Source organism: Tamandua tetradactyla, chromosome 23, assembly GCF_023851605.1.
Source record: "Tamandua tetradactyla isolate mTamTet1 chromosome 23, mTamTet1.pri, whole genome shotgun sequence".
NCBI classification, from domain to species: Eukaryota; Metazoa; Chordata; class Mammalia; order Pilosa; family Myrmecophagidae; genus Tamandua; species Tamandua tetradactyla.
In genome coordinates this window covers 40,453,340-40,459,510 of record NC_135349.1, presented here as the reverse complement: position 1 = coordinate 40,459,510, position 6,171 = coordinate 40,453,340, and the positions used below count along the sequence as shown (strand labels likewise).

Genomic DNA, 6,171 nt, shown 5'->3' with positions numbered 1-6,171 from the left:
CTTTACCCAGGGGATTTTATTGAATTCTTCAGCAGCATCCCAACATCGAGGGCAGGGATGCGCGCTCTGGAATCAGATTCATGACTCAAATTCTGGCTACACCACTCGGACAAGGTACGCCATCCTTCCAAGCTTCCCTTTGGGAATGCTAAGGTAGTGATAATGAAGTGACGTAATCCATGGAAAACTATTACCATGGGCTGGCACATAATAGACACTCAATAAACATTAGCTCTTATGATAGAAACTGAGGTATCCTGATTTACTCATGAGGACAAGAAAGAAGTGGCAGTTGATGTGGTCTTCAAGCTGGGTGATTTCACCCCTACCCTTGATTTCTTGAGACTATACTTCCAACCAAGAGCCTTCCTTCTGTCACACTCCATGATCCCTGGAGAGTGTCCATTCCAGTAAAGTATCTCCTCAAAGAAAGAAACCTGCCAACTGGTATATACACACAATGGAATATTATTCAGCCATAAAAAGGAATGGAGTTCTGATACATGCTACAACATGGATGAACCTTGAAAGCATTATGTCAAGTAAAATTAGCCAGACATAGAAGGACAAATATTGAATGATTCCACTAATATGAAATATCTGGTATAAACAGGTACATATAAATAGAAAGTAGATGAAAGGAGGGGGAATGGAGAGCTATTGCTTAATGGGTGCAGAATTTCTGTTTGAAGTGACGAAAAATTTTGGCAATGGATGGTGGTGATGGGAGCACAGCATTGCGTACATAATTAATGCCACTGAATGACACACTTCAAAATAGTTAAATTGACAAATTTTGTTATATATATATATATATATAGTCCCTCAATTAAAAAAAATTATTTCCCCAGTAATAGCAAGTTACCCCTCACTTACATTCTAATATGCTTTCCCAAGAGGGAAAAGAAAAACATAATTCAGACATCTCCAAAAGGATGTGTTAGGAATGTGAATATCTTCCATCATCTCTGGCGTGGGAGGGAGGAAACAAAAAAGATTGAGAACTGTTGCCCTAAAATAAATTGGCAGCTGAGTAAACCATGGCAAATTTGTTCAATGGAATGCTATGCAGTCTCTGTGTACAGATACAATACAAATCTAATGCATATTGTTGAGTTATAAAAACAACTTGAAGAAAAATTTCACAGACTCATATCATTAATGTACAAAGAAAACCCAGAAAATGATACTTCACATTTCTATAGACTCATATATCTGTAAATAAAGAGCAAAAGGTCTGGAAAGATATACTTCAAACTGGTAACAGTGGAGACCTCAGGGACAGGGGTGATGGTCAAGGGGCAAATTTTTTATTTTATCTGTCATGTTTGGTTTTTTTTTTACAATAATCACATATTCATGTATTATTTGTATAGTTAAAAATACGCGGCTACGAGATGCCTACTTATAATTATGCCTAAAAGTCATCCCCAGAGAACCTGTTTTGTGGCTGAGATGTGACCACTCTCTCTTTAATCCAAACTCTGCAAATAAACTCTCCACCCTCCCTCTACATGGAACATGACTCCCAGGGATGAGCTTGGCCCCAGGATTGTGGGATTGACAATGCCTTCTTGACTAAAAGGGGGGAAAGAAATGAAACAAAATAAGGTTTCAGTGGCTAAGAGATTTCAAATAGAGTTGAGACATCATTTGGAGCTTTTTGCAAGCTTCAGCCAGATATTGCAAATTGCCACAGTATGCCAAGCCCCAGTCACCAGTGTTCCCGAAAACCCTAAAGCATACCCTGGGCTTTATCTAAGACTATAAAAGTTTTACCTATTGAGTTTATTTTTTCAGAAATGTAAAGCCTCCAGATTTCTTCTATGCCAGATAAGCCTGAAACCCTGAGGTACCAGTCTTTCCAAGAACATCAATCAGTTTCATTCCTCTACCCCATAAGTTAGATACCCCCTTTTTGGTACAAAAAAAAAAATTAGAGTAGTAATTGCCAGATATCCCTCAAGATTGAGAGGATAATCAAATGAGAGGGAGGAAGTATAACAGAGAAGTTCAGATTTAACAAATGATTATCACTATTGAATCATTATATAGATATTTCTCTTAGTCTCCAGGGTATTAGAATAGCCAGAAGGAAGTACCCAAAGTTGTTAAACTGAAATCCAATAGCCTTGATCTTTGATAATGATTGTATAACTATATACTTTCATTTTGCGATCATATATTTGTAAAAACCTGTGGCTGGCATCCCTTTATCCAGGTAGATGAATAACAAAAATAAGGACATGTATGAAAAAAACAGATAACTACTTGGCAGTTGTGCTGGTTTGAAAGGATGTATGTCCCCTAGAAAAGCCATGTTTTAATTTAAATCCCATTTCGTAAGGGCAGAATAATTCCTATTCAATACTGTATGTAATTAGATATTCTCCCTGGAGATGTAATCCAATCAAGAAGGGTTGTTAAGATAGATTAGGGGAGATGTGTCTCCACCCATTTGGGTGGGTCTTGATTGGTTTTCTGAAGTCCTATAAAAGAGGAAACATTTTGGAGAATGAGAGATTCAGAGAGAGCAGAGCAGAACAACATAGCCACGAGAAGCAGAGTCCACCAGCCAGCGACCTTTGGAGATGAAGAAAGAACACGCCTCCCGGGGAGCTTCATGAAACAGGAAGCCAGGAGAGGAAGCTAGCAGATGACGCCATGTTCACCATGTGCCCTTCCAGGGGAGAGAGAAGCCCTGACCATGTTCTCCATGTATCTTCTCACTTGAGAGAGAAACCCTGAACTTCAGTGGCCTTCTTGAATCAAGGTATCTTTCCCTGGATGCCTGTGATTGGACATTTCTATAGGCTTGTTTAATTGGGACATTTCTCAGCCTTAGAACCGTTAACTAGCAACATATTAAATTCCCCCCCCCTTTTTTTAATTGTTTTATTTGAGAAAAGTGCTTCTTACAAAAGGGCAGCTGCAAAATACAGAGACCTCTGCAACAATTACTTGTTTTCTCTTAGAGTGAAAGAATGAGTGGGATCCAAGGAATCAAAGCAGTAGATGGATAAATCAGGAGTATCTCCAAGCTATTTTCAGGAAATAGAGCAACAAAATGCAAAGCTAAAATTTCCAATTAAAGAATTCTTCTAAAGACTTAACATCAGCTTGTCTAGTAGATGACCACCCCCTCTCCCATTAGTGGAAAAGTATAACTGATTATTGCAAATCAATGACTCCACTACAATGAACACCTTAGAAACATAGTTTTGAATCACATCTGTCTCCTGCAAAGCTCAGAGAAGGAAAGAGGAAAATACCCACAAAAACAAACACAAAAACCCGACCAAACCCCTCAAACGGAGGACAAAGATTTTTCAAAAACTGCCTGGACTGGAAAGGCTAGGAGATTAGAAAACATTAAATACAACTGTATATCCAAGACCCAACTTGTGTTAATATATGGGATAACCAGGAAGTTTAAACCTCTATGGCTAACCCCATCTCTATATTTATAGAGACAGAACAAGCTAGCACTGCTATATTAACTACCACCAGTATCAGTATACTGCTTTGTCCTTTAAGATCTATCTTCCACACTATGCTGAAATCACTAAACCAAGTTTCCTATTAAGGCTAAGAATACGGCATCTATGTAGGGATGAAAAGCTTATCACACACTCAGGCTCACACATGCCAAGTCTATCAGCCCTTGGAGTTAACTTTCAATTTAGCATTTATTTTATGCCACTATATCTTTTAATCTGTTCTTTCACAATTTTCCTATCATGCTAAACACAGTAAAAATCTCAACACATTCGCACCTGGTTCTGGTTACCCAGTAGTATTACACATGTGCAATTAAACAAGAGACCAAAACCACAGAACCAGTGCATGTGGTGGGGATTACAGGGTATGGAACAGATATAAAAACAAAAATATGCAGATTTCACCAGGAACCTTAAATATCCACCTCCGAAGTCTGTAGCCGAAGTCTACTTGCCAGTTCAGTTCCCTTCACTCATCACCCCTATTTTCAGACCCCAAAGCACAACCAATGCTTTTTTTGAACCTGGGGTCCTCAAAATGAGTGTGGAAAGTCCATTAATACTATCCTAGAACTGTGTGAATCTGGTTGAAAACAGATGGCGCAATAAACCTACACTAACTGTCTGACAGTTAAATTCATATTACAAAAAAAACTAACTTTAAGATTTATTTTTTGTAACTTTTTAAACAGAGAAAACAACACACTCCTTGGGGAAAGGTGAGGGATTGAGAAGACAAACCCTGGGTAAAAATTATTACAACAGCACCTGGAATTGATAGGCCTGCCTAGGAGAGAAACACAGGCACTGCCACACCACCACAGGTAATAACTACTGTCTGAGGCTCAGCAGACCAGTTTATAATCCACTGAAAGTTGCTATAGATCCAAGTCATAAAAATCTTCCAGCTCATCATGAAACAAGTCCCATTCACCTTCAGAGTCTGTCAGATCATCATCCCCACCTGCAGCCAAAAGCATAAGCAACATCTCGCCCAGCTCAAAGGTGACAACCTCTTCTTCATCGTTGTTAAAGGGACTGCTGTTCTCTCTTTCCTCAGTGAGCTCCCAGAAGTGGTTCCTTCGTTGGGCCCGGTATCTGCTTGATGTTCCCACTTTCTGTCTCTGTGGCTCCTCTCCACGGCCATCAGGGTACGCATGCTTGTAAAAACAGTTCCCTCCAAATGGACAGCTCCCACGTCCTTCATCAAAATACCTGCACGCCTTGTTGCTCATTGCCTCCTTGTATTTCTGAATGAGTTTCTGCTTCTCTTCTTTCTCCTCCACCCAGTACTCACTTGGAATGACAAAGTTAGATGTGATCCGGCATTCTGGGCAGGACTTTATGATCTTGCTCTCAAATTGCTTAGCGCTCCTCCACTTGCGAATACACTTGAGACAGTAGGTGTGGTTGCAGTTGGAGAGAATTCCAAAGCGGCGCTCACTGGGGTTGGCTTTCTCATAGACAACCTCCATGCAGAATCCACAAACCATGTCTTTACTGCGCTGGACAGCAAATGAGAGCTCCATGTCCTTCTCATGGGCCTCAATGCAAGATTTTATATGTTGGGATCTCTGGGCAGCATCCATTGGATGTAGGACCTGCAGCCCACACATATCACATGAATCTCCATGGAGATACACACAGTTCTCCCCATATCGGCACTCTCCCACTGCAGCATAGGGGCAAAGCTGCTTCTTTGTTTCCACAGCGGTTTGCTCTTTCTCTGATTCTTCCTTGGTCACTGAGCCCTGCGGGGGTGCTTCAGTGCAGGAAGGGGCAGTACGGCCACAGTAGGGTTGCCCAGGAACAAACTCAATGGCATTCACCCAGTCTTCTGTTCCTGCTCCTATGGTTGCAAAGTTTGAATTTCTTGACTCAGCTTCACCCCCACTCATTTCAACAAGAGGTCCGACTACCGGTGACAGACTTGAGGAAGCAGCAAGGGATAACTTTGCAGTTAGATCTGCAGCAGCTGCTTCTTCCTGTTTCAATGGCTTGCTATGTTCATATCTGCAGTGGTCTCCGTAAATACAGTACCCTCGCTGAAAATACTTGCAAACTACACCGTATGGACTGTCAGAGAGGTCATGTGAGTAGCGACAGTTATCTCCTTCCTTACAAACCCCATGCATAAAATACCTGCAGGTGACCTGTTTAGTCCAGCCACCGCTACTACCGTCGCTGCCGCCTCCCCCTCCTCCCGCCCCCAGGGACGGGGAGGTGACTGTGGGGATAGGGATGGGGGAGGCCGCTGCCACCGCCGCCGCCGCCGCTGCCGCTACCGCTCCCGCTCCTGATGTTGTGGCTGTTGTTCCGGGAGCTGCAGCCTCCGCCATTACTGTTTATCCCACACAGCAATGGCACCGGAACTTCCGGGATCACAGAGTTCCGGTCCGGCTTCGGGGAGAGCGCGGCCAGGGGAGGGGAAGGGGACTGAGGCGGCCGCGAGCTCCCCGTCGGTCTCCGCCTAAATTCCCCTTTTTAAAAGCCATTCCGTTTCTGGTATATTGCATCCCGGCAGCCAGCAAACTAGAACAACAGTGATTGAGGCACAACTTTGTGAAAATAATTAATACCACTGAATTGTATATTTGAAAGGGGATAAAAAGGGAAATTTGATGTTGTCCATAAGTTACCACACAAAAAAAATCCATAGAACGGTACAACA

At 42.1% G+C, this 6,171-nt stretch overlaps 1 pseudogene; it reads right to left on the bottom strand.

Annotated features, from left to right (window-relative positions):
• Positions 1 to 3,564: 3,564 nt before the first annotated feature.
• LOC143667447 (E3 ubiquitin-protein ligase makorin-1 pseudogene) lies at positions 3,565 to 5,892 on the bottom strand (annotated as a pseudogene).
• Positions 5,893 to 6,171: the final 279 nt, after the last annotated feature.